Consider the following 13,967-nt stretch of genomic DNA (forward strand, 5'->3'; position numbering starts at 1 on the left):
ATGGTCTATGGTGATGGGAGTTGTAGTTCAGCAACATCCTGGAAAGACAACGGTTCCCGACACTTGCCTTGCATCAACGTTCCCCACCTTGGTGCCATCCAAAGGCTGTTGTATTATGTCTCCCAACATCTAGGACCATTTAGATTGCTGGCTGCGGCTGATGTGTGTTTTGCGCCAAAACATTTGGAGGGCAGCAGGTTGGAGAAGGCTGCCTTATATGAATGGCACCCTCAGTGCTTTTTTTTCTGGGGGGACATTTTGTGAATCTAATGGGAGAAGAAATTACATTTTTTAAATTTTTTAGTTTCTTCTCTAGCACGGTGAATTGTCAGTTCCATTGCTACCCCCAATGGCGGCCTCATTTCCTGTCACATGTTTCCTGAGTCTCAGACGGAAGCGAGTGTTTAATGTGTGAAGTAGGAGTTGGAATCTAGCACGGTGATGAATTTAATACTGAATCTAACAAGAGCTTCATTGCATTGAAACACTGTAGCCAACTTAATGTTTGTAAAATTGGTAGGCCCTCCCTTTGAGTTTGTTTAAGCCTTCAGTGTTTGTAAATTCATGGTTTTTGAAAGGACGACATCTGGCGACAGACACCAACAGCAAGCAGAGGAATCAGGAAGATGTTAGTGCTCACAACCTCATGCCAATGTGGAAGTTACTGTGAGCTGTCAGCTGCGTAATATGAGGTAATGCATGGTTTTTGTACTTTTGTCCATTAACTATTTATTTTTCCCGATTTGAACTATAAAATTGTGATTTTTCTGGAGTAAAAAAGAGAGTACCCGTAAACATTTTATAAGAAAAAAAAGCACTGGGCGCCCTCATATTTTAAAATGTCTGTTGGTAGCCCTGAGCAGGAGCACTTGGTGGTAAGCTGACTGAACCACATCTTCAAAATGTGTCTTGCTTTTAAAATTTAAGGGTAAGCATAAGTGATGCTATGTACAGTGGTACCTCGGGTTAAGAACTTAATTCATTCTGGAGGTCTGTTCTTAACCTGAAACTGTTCTTAACCTGAGATAGCACTTTAGCTAATGGGGCCTCCCGCTGCTGCCACACCGCCGGAGCACAATTTCTGTTCTTTTCCTGAAGTAAAGTTCTTAACCTGAGGTACTATTTCTGGGTTAGTGGAGTCTGTAACCTGAAGCGTCTGTAACCTGAAGCGTATGTAACCCAAGGTACCACTGTACTGTGGGTATGAGTGGCAGCAGAAAAGATACTTGGTTTCAAAGCTTTTGGAGATGTTTAATTAACTTCCTGGTGATGGAGCAAGCAGTGTTTAAGGCATCTGTCTTCAAAAATACTCTTTAAGTCACTCACTCCACAGATAACTACAGGGCTGGTCCCATTGCCCACATTGAAACAATCTACCTACCCGCTGCATTTCAAATTAATTTACCAGGATCCAATTGTAGGCATGCTGCAGATTTAGAACAACCGTTTCTGCTCAAGCTATAACTATAGTTATGGTGGTGCTTAGCAAGAGCTCTCCAGATTGTCATTTCAAGTCATACCATGCGTGAGAAAACCAGTATTCTGTTTACACTGAATGGCAATTGCCCTGCAACTAAATCTGAATCGCTTATTGGGAAATATTAAGTTGGGGTTTTGTGTGTGTGTTTCTTCTTCTTCTGTCAACATGACTTAGGTGACTTTTTCACTAGAGACAATTTACCAAGCTGGACCTGGTAATTTCTCTCCCCCACCCCCCACATCACCACTTTGAGATGAAACTGGAACACATCCTCCATTTTTTCCCAACAGGAAATTTGTCTTGTTATCTTAGTCCTTAGTCTTAGTCCTGGAATATTATCTCATTTGGAAGGTACCCTGGGAGTAGAAATCTATTTGTTGAGAGAGGGACTCTGGTTCTGTGGCAGAGCAGATATGTTGAGTGCATTAGGGCTTTCAGGTTCAATCTCTGCCACCTCCAATTAAAAGCAGATGGTGAGGAAGTCCATCCTAAACAAATAAATGTCATAATCATCATCATCTGCTCAATATACTGTGGTTTACGTGCTATGTGCATCTTTTTTTCTTTTTTTCTAAAAAAATGACCTGGATTCCTCTCAAGCGTCTTACTCTGGGGTAGTATTACTATTCAAGGTGTAGTTTGTGAATTCATGGTCTGTAGAACTGCAGTGTAGGCCTTTAAAAAACATGAAATCTCTCCCTTCCTCAGCATACATAAACAGATCAATAAAAGGATGTGGGGCAAAGTAGAAATCAGACATTGGCAAATCCATCATCACTATATTATCCTACTCAATAGCAATTGATTTGGGGTTTTGGAGTTCCAGACTTAAATGAGGGTTGTAAACTCAGAGGCTGTAAAACAAATACAGGGGAGTTAGGGTAATACATGCAGATCGCTCTGGTTCCATTCTGTTCTATTGCTATTCTCCCCATTCTATGATGTGTCATGCGTTTTTCCAGCTTTATTGCTGGCAAGGAAGGGGAATTTAAGAAAGGAAGGTCCTAATTCTCTGGCAAAATAAAATCTCATCTCATAAAAGGAATCTCAAAATTCCTTTTGAGATTCTGTTTAATGCTATGTTTCTGGAAAAGCATATCAGCACTGCTAAAAAGATCAAAATTATTTTAAATGATCCCCCCACCCCACAAAGGCCATCCAAAAGACCTTCAGAAGAAAAAAAAACACTATTTATTCCCTTGCTAACCTCTCAAAGGAGTAGTGTTCTCCTTCTGTGGACAGTGGTGTTTTACAAAAAGATGCATGTGTGTGTGTGTGTGTGTACATGTGTGTGTATACTGTATTCCAGCAGATCTCTATACTTCTGCAGAAAAGCAATGCTTAACAAAATTACAGCAAGAAATTAAGCTTTGTTTTTTCTTTGGGGAAAGCAGTTTTGTTCTGGGTTTTTTTGAAGAACATTTATAAATAAGAATTCCTTCTGTCACAATTAGTGGGGACACCCACTACCAGGGAAGGGTGATAGTCCATGCCAGAATGGGCTGGTGGTTCCTGGTTCCTTAGACAGGCAGGCTGGCAAAGTAAGAACACTGAAGGGACAAGTGTGAGTTTAGTACCATGGACAGCGCTCTTGCAGCAAATGTCAAATACTGCATCCAAGCCATGTAGTGCAACAAAAGCGAGGCAAAAATTAACCCAGAACCTTAGTGGTATAAAAAGTTTCAGGACGTTGTGGGGCATCCCCTAATTGGAAACAAAGAAACTTTTGCTGGTGGAAATAGTATGGAAAGCAGAATTGCGTATAACCAACTTGATACAATCATGGGCAGAAATCATCATGAATGCACAATAAAAAGGCATCTGCTATATTTTGAAATGAAGTAAACGATGGAGAAATTTCTCCTGGCAGAAGCTAACTTTATAAAGCCAGATATTTCTGCAAACACTGGCACTTACCCACCATCACTTTTTTTTTTTAAACCCGCACAGATGAACTATCCTTCTTGTTCATTGCTTTGCTGAAGTACTCTCCCTGAACAGCTTTTCTCTGTCTTTTATTCGCTATTGTATTTCTCGAGAACAACAAGTCCAACAAACTGCACCTGGCTATGATTAATTATTTAGCCCCAGGATGTGGCAGATGAACAAGATAACTAATTCATTTCAAGGGAGGCACCAGAGGTACTTATTTAGGTTTTAAATAAAGGGGGAAATGAGTTTCCTATAATGGGTTGTTTTTTGAACAACCGGGGGTGGGGGTAAGGTTCCTGTGAAAGCATTTCAAGAGTTGACTTTGTTTCACTTAAATAAGCAATAGTAAAACGATCCCCACGGGTATAGGAAGAGTGGCACAGGCTGGCAGGATTAGAACAAAACTTTCTCAAAGGGCAAGCATAGAAAAAACCCCTGTGTTTGTGTTGGAAGCTGATTCAAAGTTCTCTGTGACCCCAAACAGGGAAAAAAAACATATTACAGCCTTTCCAGATAGTTGATAGAGGTAAGGAAAAGGTAAAGGACCCCTGGACAGTTAAGTCTAGTCAAACCTGACTATGGGGTGTGGTGCTCTTCTCGCGTCAGGCCAAGGGAGCCGGCATTTGACTACTTCTGGAGCAACAGACACCGTGACAGAAACCAGAGCGCACGGAAACACTGTTTACCTTCCCGCCACAGCAGTACCTATTTATCTACTCACACTGGTGTGCTTTCAAACTGCTAGGTTGGCAGGAGCTGGGACAGAGAAATGGGAGCTCACCCTGTCACACATATTCAAACTGCTGACCAATAGAACCTGACATTGAGTGATCATTTCAGAACAGTAGGTGGCTAAAGGGGCCTTTCCCTGCCTGTTTTCCCCTCCCCCCAGCCAGGAAGTGTGCTAAAATGAGTGTTGTTACTTTTAAAATGCGCCATGATTATATGTGCAGAAAATGGGAAATTGCTATGTTCCGCACACTCTCTCTGCTTGTTCTCTGCCCACCACACCCTTGCCAAAAAAATTCTGTTACTATCCTTTTTGTTGAAATAATTCAATTATGCAAATACGTATTTGCATGCATTTCTGGCAGCAAGACTAGCAAAATCTGGACGTAAGGCTGGAATTTGTGCAAGTGTGGGAGGGGGAGATTTAACTAGCTACAATGGCCTAGGAGTACTGTAGGCCAGTACTAGGCATTCCTTAAGAGGCACATCTGCCACCAAAAGCAGCCCCATTTTATTACAACAACCCCATGAGACTAGGCTAGGTAGTCTAGCCTAGGTAGTAGGAGAGTGGTGGGGGATAGTTTCTAGCGACACTTTGTCCATGCAGAAACTGAATTTTCAGAGTATTAGAAATTAAGGTCCCTTTCCCAGTGAGTGCAGGTTAAGAGAGGCAGTTCCTCCAGAAGGTGCTCTCTTTAAAAAGAAATCACGAGAGAGCATGATTTCCAGAGAGTAAGTGTCGGCATAAGGGTCATGGAGTTCACAAACCCGTAAGAGCAAAGTTTCATGGTTTTGTCACTGGTGCAACCATGCAGTAGATTATCTGCCAAGAGCTGCAACAAATGGAAGTCCACTTCATTTTCTCATTTAATTAATGAATAAGGCACCGGAGCACAACTTTTGAGGAAGGAAACAGTGCAACACAGTGGCAGGAAAGGATCTCAGCTGACCAGCAACCAAATGTGTTTATTTTGATAGGAAAAATGAGGGGATCCTGTAAGATTACTACTATGTTCCTGAGATAGAGACAGCTGGAGGAAGGAGGAAATTAATTTTTGTTGAATTTCTGAATTGTTTGTGAGTTGGGCTACTCCGCCACCGCAAGCAAATTTTGGATAGGAAGGGGGGAACAGTGGCTGTATAATGGCTGGTTTTCCTTCCATTTATCTCCGTATTCAGGATTTCATAATTACATTGGCGGGGAGGGAGATTAGATAGTCATTAAATAACAACCAATATTCTTGAGAAGCTCTTTCCACAATGATACAAGCAAGTTTCATTAACAAACGTCAGAAACCCAGAGCGGTCAAATAATCAATCACTCTGAGAATTGTACTCCCTGAGGGAAATAGGGGGCCCCTAACAACTCTTAACAGCCTTTGTAAACTAAAGCCCCCAAGATTTGGGGTGGGGACTGTTTAAAGTGGTACGATACTACTTTAAATGCATAGCACAGTTGACACAAGATATGGGTACAAGTCCCCTATTCCACATTTTTCTCATATGCCTATCTGGTGGATTTTAACACATCAGGGGGATGCAACCTAATGAAACAGGGTGTGGGACCGCATGATTCCCCTCCCCAATGTATCTCCATCCAGAATTTCTAATTTATTCTAACAAAATGCCCAGCATTTAACTCAAGGGAAAAACATCAAATGGGCAAGTACAATTCCTGATGGTTGCTTAAACTTGTAAAGCAAGCTTGACTATGAAACAATTGTAGGAAGTATCACATGGCTCTTCATCGTCAATTGGTGTAAGGAACATTCCTTGGTTACTACTGACAGTTTGCATTTCTTAGTACAGAAAGTATTGATCTGATGTGTAGAGATCTTTCCTATTATAATTAATTCAAGAGGGTTCTGGAAGCTTCTCTGTGTGAAAGAAACAAGCAGAAGGTTCATGATGTTTGGGTTATTCCTTCTGGGAAGCTGAGTACAGCTGGCTTAAACTGGTTCTGTTATCTCTTCTGTCAAGGTCATGCTGACTACAAAAGTAAGGCCAGAAGGATCCTGGGTTTCCCTTTCTCTTTCTATCTCTCCTCCTTCTGTTGTGGTGTTCTGTAGATAGTATGCTTAGTGTCAAGATTTAGACTTACTGTAAGTTATTGTAAGTTTAAGTTAAGTCTGCTACAACTGGATTTCTTATGGACGATGCCAACCCTGAATGTATTGGATTTGTGACCATTGATGCTCATTTGCCTTCAGTCACAGTAAAGCTCTTCTGGATGAAATATTAATTACCTCTGGTCTATTTTGGGGGAATCCTGCAACATGTTTAAGTTTTTACTCTGCTAACTGTACATTGGAATCTGTCGTGGATCAATATTGAGAAGAATTCCATGACAACTCCTTTTGCCAGAGCTGAGTAAGGGTTGCAGCTGTGGACTCCCCACCCGATACCCCTCAGCTCCCCAGTTTTGGGTCGATATACAGTGGTACCTCGGGTTACATACGCTTCAGGTTACATACGCTTCAGGTTACAGACTCCGCTTAACCCAGAAATAGTGCTTCAGGTTAAGAACTTTGCTTCAGTATGAGAACAGAAATCGTGCTCTGGCAGTGCGGCAGCAGCAGGAGGCCCCATTAGCTAAAGTGGTGCTTCAGGTTAAGAACAGTTTCAGGTTAAGAATGGACCTCAGGGGCCACTTCCGGGGTGGCGCCATCGGTAATGGCGGACTCCCTCTGATCTGGAGGGACTGGCTCTACGGAAATCGGGTCTGTTCCGCTACGGTGAAGCGAGGACCCTTTAAAAAATCACAGGCGGGTGAAGCCTGTGACTGTGGGACTTGGCGGGCACCTTTCGCGCCCCCCCCAATTTGTAAAGGAACCCAATTACGGGCTCCGGAGCGAAGCGGGGCAAGCGGCGCGGTGCTGAGAGTCAACTGCTTCTTCTGTGGAGCAAAGCCGCACAGCCGTTACCGGAGAGCACTACCTTTTTCCTGTGACAATCTGGCTACAAAAACAACTACCCGTGAGTAGGTTAAATTTGAACAATTGGACTCTAAACAACGACCCGTGAGTAGAACGGAAAATTGGACTAAGAAATTCCTTTAATTTGGCACTGAAGCGGGAAGGTCTAAACAGGAAGTCAGCCTTCCACTTTTTGTAGAAAGATTAAAGCAAAGACATGGCAAGCTAGAGTTTAGTAAACCGTTTGTAAAGGATCAACTTTCAACATCTAAAATTACTGAACCCCCTTTGGAAGCAGGAGAAGAGGGGGGATTTTTTTTCTGGACTGTTTAAACCTGCAGAAGAGTGTGTAAAGAAAAGCAATTTTCCACCGTCTTGAACCTGGCAGCGGGGTGTCAGGACAGACGTTTTCAGAGTTCATTGACTATTTTTTGACAGACAGTTAAAAGAAGAGAAACATAGTGATTCCATTGTTCTCCTTCGCAGTTAAAAGGAATAAAATATTGACAAAATATCTGAAAAAGGAAACTTTGTTGTTAAATCTGCTTTTAAAAAAAAGAGAGAGAGAGATGGATACAAATAGAAGTTCTTCCCCTAGAGGGAGCTTGTGAAACTGTTATTAAATCTGAACTGGGGAGCTTTGCAGCTGCAATAGATTAAGATCGTGGGATCAGACTTTGACCTTGCACAACAATGTACTCGGAGGCTCTGGCGCGTGCTTTCTGCAAGACAAGTGCTTTATTGGAACAGTTACATGAGAAGACGGATTTGATGACTGTTGCGATCAGAAATTTTGGACAGGTAGTGGGTATCTATATAGAACCCACTCAGGAATCAATTCAGGAGTGTGCTCTGACAGATCAGATGAGGGAGGAGGCTGTGGCTGGACCCCGGGAGGCAGAGATGGAGGGAACTGCGGCCCAGCAGGAACATGAGTTGTTGGATCTGATGAATGAACCTGGAAAAAGCCAGATTTGGAGAGATAGAGTCTTGTTTGGCTTGGAGATGGGGGGCTGGATAGACCCCCGTATGCAGGGATGTTTTGTCTTTTCAAGTCTGGCGTTGGGCCAGGAGGAGTTTGGAGTTGTGGGGGTCCTCAACTTTGGAGGGACCTTGAAACATGCTTTTAAATACCACATGGAGTTCAGTGTGGACTATGGAAAAGGGGCTGATCTGTCGAGAAGGGACAAAAATATTGTCAAGCTGGAGTCTCCATGAGTGAAAGGAGCAGAAGACAAAGTAAAGTACAGGTATAAATATGAAGAAGATCTGCGGAAGGGACATGGAAGAGACTTAAGGGCCTCGGACATAAGGTTACCAGGTTAATGAACTAGATAGATGGGATAGAAAGGACTGACAAAACCCGAGACCAGGAGGAAGAGACGTTGGATGAAGATTGGAAGAAAGTTTTAAAAAATTCTATTTAGGAATGTTTTCTAAAATTAATGAGTATTAGAAAAATGTTGGAACGAAATTATTTGGCTTTAGCAGAAATGTTAAAAAGAACTATGTAAAAATATGCTATGGTTATGAGAAATTGGTATAAATAAGATTTAAGTTTTAAGTTTTAGGGTTTTTTATGGTAAGATAAGGTTAAAATAGATTAAGGCAATTTAATGACAGAATATTATGAAAAATGGAAAGGATTTGCTGTGACAATCAACAACTAGAATACAAAAAAGGGAGGTGTGAGGAGGTCGATGAAATAAGGTAATGACAGTTAAGGATTTGGGAATATTGGATCTGTTTTTAAATCTTTGTGGTTTATTTTTGCTTTCTGATTTTGATGTACTATGTGTTTTGTTTTTGCTTTTTACTTTTGACTTTTATCGATTTGTATTGTTTAATTGTTATTTGTTTTTTTCTTGTTTCCCCCCCTCTTTTTTCTTTGTTTTTTTTTTTGTAATTTTAAAATTCTCAATAAACATCTTTTTTTTAAAAAAAAAAAAAGAATGGACCTCCGGAATGAATTAAGTACTTAACCCGAGGTACCACTGTACATGGAATGTGATATCAGAACAAAGGGATTTAGAAGACTAAAAACAAAACAATGAACCAACTTCTGTTTGTGATGGATAAGTGCTACTGAAGCAGAAATAAATAATGAGCAACAGGTAGCAAGTCGAAAGGATTAAGGATGAAGACCCGCAGTGGGGGGAGTGGGAAGTGACACATCCAATGATGTCCTTTCTGGGTTGTTGTTTTCCCTCCTCTATGAATGCGATGGGCATTTATCGGAAAAGACTCAGAGCATGTGCATTTCAAAAGAAGCGTGTAGCAAACAGGAGTATGAGAGACTTGATCTAATCAGCAAACTGACAGAACTGCTTAACTCCCAGGGCACAGAGCTCGCTGCAATGACAGATTCGAGCATGGAAATATACTGTAGGAGGAAAGGGAGTCTATGGCAGAGAGGAAGAAACAAGGTATGCAGGGTGACTTCAATAGCCGAGGCAATTTGTAGTGAAGTGAAAGATATATGGTTAGAAATATTACAGGAAATTACAGCTGCACTCCGGGGCAGGATAAGGTGGCAGGTCTGGAAAGCTTCAGGAGAGTGGATTTTTTTTTTTTTAAATGCCTTTTTAAAAATCCACCCTAGAATAGCGATCAAGGAGGATTTGAATTACCTTTGTACTGGCAGGAGTAAAAAAAAACAAAAAAAATCAAATGGCACAGAAAGGACATTTATTGTGCAAGTTGCTCTTGGGCTGGTTTTTTTTTATTTTTAGCCCCTCTTTTGTACAGAGCTGCGCAAAATGAATTAGAATCATAAGCACCGGCAGAAAAAAGGTTGAGTGATCAAAATATGATCAAACTGGATGTTTATCATACAGGTTGGGGTCCGTCAAGGTTTTTGCACACACAAGGAGTCACCTAAAGCAACTGTGGAAGTGGCGTTGAAGGAGGGCAGCAGCAAGCAGACCGTAGATTGCAGTCAAGGATTGTATGGAGACATTTTTCGTCTGGGAGGTGAAAAGTAGTTACAGTTCATTCTAGTCCACCCTTTACTGGAAAAATGAGTGGGGGTGGGGAACAAGCCAGGGTATTTTTCTAAATTGAAATATGGGACCACTCAAGTGATAAATAGGAAGTTTCCCATAAGATGGGGGGAAATAAGAGGGCTGGGTAGGATGGCATGCCTCTTTCCTGATTCAGTCCAAATGTGGAGAAATGTGATTCCTACCCACTGGGATAGACAGTCCAAAGGTAAACATGTGTGGCGCTGTGGTCTAAGCCACTGAGCCTCTTGGGCTTGCCGATCTGAAGATTGGTGATTCGAATCCCTGTGACAGGGTGAGCTTCCATTGTTCTGTCCCACCTCCTGCCAACCCAGCAGTTCGAAAGCATGTTAAAGTGCAAGTAGATAAATAGGTTCTGCTGTGGTGGGAAGGTAAACAGCATTTCCATGCGCTCTGGTTTCCATCACTGTGTTCCGTTGCACCAGAAGCGGTTTAGTCCTGCTGGCCACATGAGCTGGAAAGCTGTCTGTGGACAAATGCTGGCTCCCTTGGCCTAAAAGTGACATGAGTGCCGCAACCCCATAGTTGCCTTTGACTGGACTTAACGGTCCAGGGGTCCTTTATCTTTATCTTACCTTTAGACAGTCCAAATATATGTGCACATACAGCTTAGTACTTCTTCAGGCAGTGCACAGCCAACATGTAAAACTCACAGCCACAAGACCTGGTGGTGGGCACCAATTTGGAGGCCTTCAATGAGAATTTGATAAATTCCTGCCTCTGATAACACTTGCTGGAAACCGCAGGTGAAGAGAGTGCTGTTGTCCTCAGGTCCTGCTTTCTAGCTTTCCACAGGCACCTGGTTGGCCACTGTGAGAACGAGATACTAGACTAGACGGTCCACCGCCCTGATTCAGCAGGGCTCATCTTAGGTTCAGTGTGCTGAGCTGAAAATGGCATGATGGTTTTCCCCATTAAATTAAGAAATCAGCCCCACATTTGCTGCCTAAGTGCACTTAAATGTAGATGTGTAAGTGGAATTTGCATATTCCACCCCTGCTTGCACGTATGAGACCAGAAGAGGTGGATCCGGTACCCTGGATTTGGGAAACAGAAGGAGATGAACTGCATGTACATGCACGCAAACACACAGAGTGGAGGCTGGTCTATTTGAGTGAATGGGGAAGTGCTCCACCACTCTCACCCTGCTCACAGACAGCACTCATCTGCCCGCCTTCCTGTTTACAATCTGTCCAGGGGATGACATTGGCTGTGAGCTTGCTCCTTGTAGTCCCTGTAGAATGTAACAGGGAGGAAGGTGGGACAACACTAGACTTAGCTAACTCTGGCTGTCATGGGTTGTAGCTCTGTCCTGTGCTGGCCTCCCTGTCCTCTGCCCCACCAATCCAAATAGATACAGTGGTATCTTGGAAGTCAAACGGAACCCGTTCCAGAAGTCCGTTCAACTTCCAAAATGTTCGAAAACCAAGGTGCGGCTTCTGATTGGCTGCAGGAAGCTCCGGCAGCCAATCGGAATCCATGGAAGCCACGTCAGATGTTCGGGTTCCAAATAACGTTCGCAAACCGGAACACACACTCCCAGGTTTGAGGCGTTCAGGAGCCAAAACATTCGACTTGCAAGGCATTTGGGATCCAAGGTACGACTGTACTACTGTTCTTCCTCTCTCTCTCTCTCTCTCTCTCTCTCTCTCACACACACACACACACACACACATGTTGGGATAGACTGGGAGTGATATATCATCTGTTCTAGACCCCAAAAGGAAAAAATATATAGTGTATTTAAAGTCCAGTTTACAACAGAGCAATAAACCACAGTAAGGTAAAGGTAAAGGTACCCCTGCCCGTACGGGCCAGTCGTGTCCGACTCTGGGCTTGCGTACCCATCTCACTTAAGAGGCCGGGAGCCGGCGCCGTCCAAAGACACTTCCGGGTCACGTGGCCAGCATGACGAAGCTGCTCTAGCGAGCTAGCACCAGCGCAGCACACGGAAACACCGTTTTCCTTCCCGCTATAAAGCAGTCCCTATTTATCTACTTGCACTTAAGAGTGCTTTCGAACTGCTAGGTGGGCAGGAGCTGGGACCGAATGACGGGAGCTCACCCCGCCACGGGGATTCGAACCGCCGACCTTACGATCAGCAAGTCCTAGGCACTGAGGTATTACCCACAGCACCACCCGCGTCCCTATAAACCACAGTACACCTGAGGAAATGTGCACTTTTTTAATAAAACAACAACACAGAGATCTTTATTTTAAATTTGCTTCCAAAATGTGGGGCAGGGGAATGAAATTATACCAAAACAAAAAGAAAAGAAAAGAAAAGAAAGAGCAGTTTCACTCATTCAAATTCTGCTCTGGAAACACAGTTAGCCATCCCCAAAGCTGCCAAGCTTTTGGTGATTATATTTATGTTTATATGGATGAACATGTATTGCAGGGAGGCCTTCATTCTTCTGATATTTTAGACCTTTTCATGCCAAGCTGTCTGCCTACCCATGATATTCGTGTTCTGTTGCACCAATTCATGCCTGCTCTGTCTTGATGGTTAACCCTTTAATGCCTAATCCACTTCCAGATCATGAGTGACATGTTCCTGGGCAAGAACAAATAACTGTTTGGGTGGCCTTTGAACTACAAATCCACTATGCGTGCAACTGCGAGTAAAACATGCGTGCACATAATTATTCAGGGCTTTGAGCTGAAGGGAGCATTCAGAGACAAAAAAGAGAGGACAGAACTCCAATACAAATTAAATCCGCTGAAATTCATACCAAGAGATGGATTTTCCACGAAAGCGTGCTGCTCACAGCAAATAATGGAATGGAAAACTGAATTGCTCCTATGGATTTTGCAGATGCTGTCGCCTAAAGAATTACGAGTGAAAGGCAGCATTTCCAGTGCTGGAGAAGATAGTGCAAGAAATGCTGGTGGTGAGTTTATATTTGCATGTGTGCTTGCATGCGAGAGTGTTTGCATGAGTGTGTGACTTCATGTATGTGTGTGAGAGAGAAAGACTGGTAGAGAGTGTTGGGTGCCTGCATGTCAGGTAAGCGTGTGTGTGTGTGTGTTATTTGCAGCAGCGGAGCGTATGCCCACGCTGCCTGGGGCAGGCATGCAGGGCATGCCGCCAAGGGGGGGGCACAGAAGGCACCCTCCGCGGGTCACAGTTCAGGGTTAGGAGAGGGGCAGGGAAGCTATAGGTCCCTCACAGCCAAGGAGGGTGGGCAGCAGTGCTGCTACCCACTCACCTGCTCTTTTTCCCCAGGTCAGGCCTGACCCGGGCCCCACGGAGCTGCACCAGGCACAAGCACGGCAGCTGCAGCACAGCTCCTTCTGGCATGGAGTCAGGCTCCAATGAAGGAGCCTCCTGAGGAGGCACCTGCCTGCACCCCCTCTCAAAACTGGGCCCGGGACCACGACACCCTTCTGCTTGCTGCCCATTCCAAATTGCCCAGCTGAAGCCTTCTTACAGGGGTAGTTGGTTGCAGACCTGTTTGCTATGCTTTGCTCTTGTTGTTTGCAATCTGTAGCTGGTTCCTCTCCCCCCCCCCACATGCAGTGGCATAACTCAGGTGCCTGGCAAGCCACCCATTGGGCTGGGCGAGCTGGGGCAGGGTGCGCTGCATCGAGCCTCGCCACCCCACCCCCCAGCTGTAGGGTGGCTGAGGGAGAGGTGGCGGGCATATGGAAGCCCCACGCTGCCGTTTTGGGCAGCGTGGAGCCTGCAGGTGCCCGAGCCACCGCAACATATAGCCCATAGCCATTTTGTCACCCCCTTCAGGGATGACACCCGGGGCGATCCGCACCCACCACACCCCCCCTTCCTATGCTACTGCCTATTTGTAGTAAATGCCTATGTGTGTTGTATGGGTTGTTCGTGCATGCATGCATGTGCATATATATTTGCCACACCCAGCACTGACT

General features: G+C 44.0%; 1 long non-coding RNA gene across 1 annotated transcript; it reads left to right on the top strand.

Annotated features, from left to right (window-relative positions):
* The first annotated feature begins 633 nt into the window (after positions 1 to 633).
* Positions 634 to 12,809, top strand: LOC309532394. The gene is made up of 4 exons (XR_014219841.1): positions 634 to 692; positions 9,396 to 9,482; positions 9,894 to 10,029; positions 12,619 to 12,809. It is a non-coding gene; the product is annotated as an uncharacterized lncRNA (long non-coding RNA).
* The last annotated feature ends 1,158 nt before the right edge of the window (positions 12,810 to 13,967 follow it).

Source organism: Podarcis vaucheri (assembly GCF_965113315.1).
Source record: "Podarcis vaucheri genome assembly, chromosome: 5".
In the NCBI taxonomy this organism is placed as follows: domain Eukaryota; kingdom Metazoa; phylum Chordata; class Lepidosauria; order Squamata; family Lacertidae; genus Podarcis; species Podarcis vaucheri.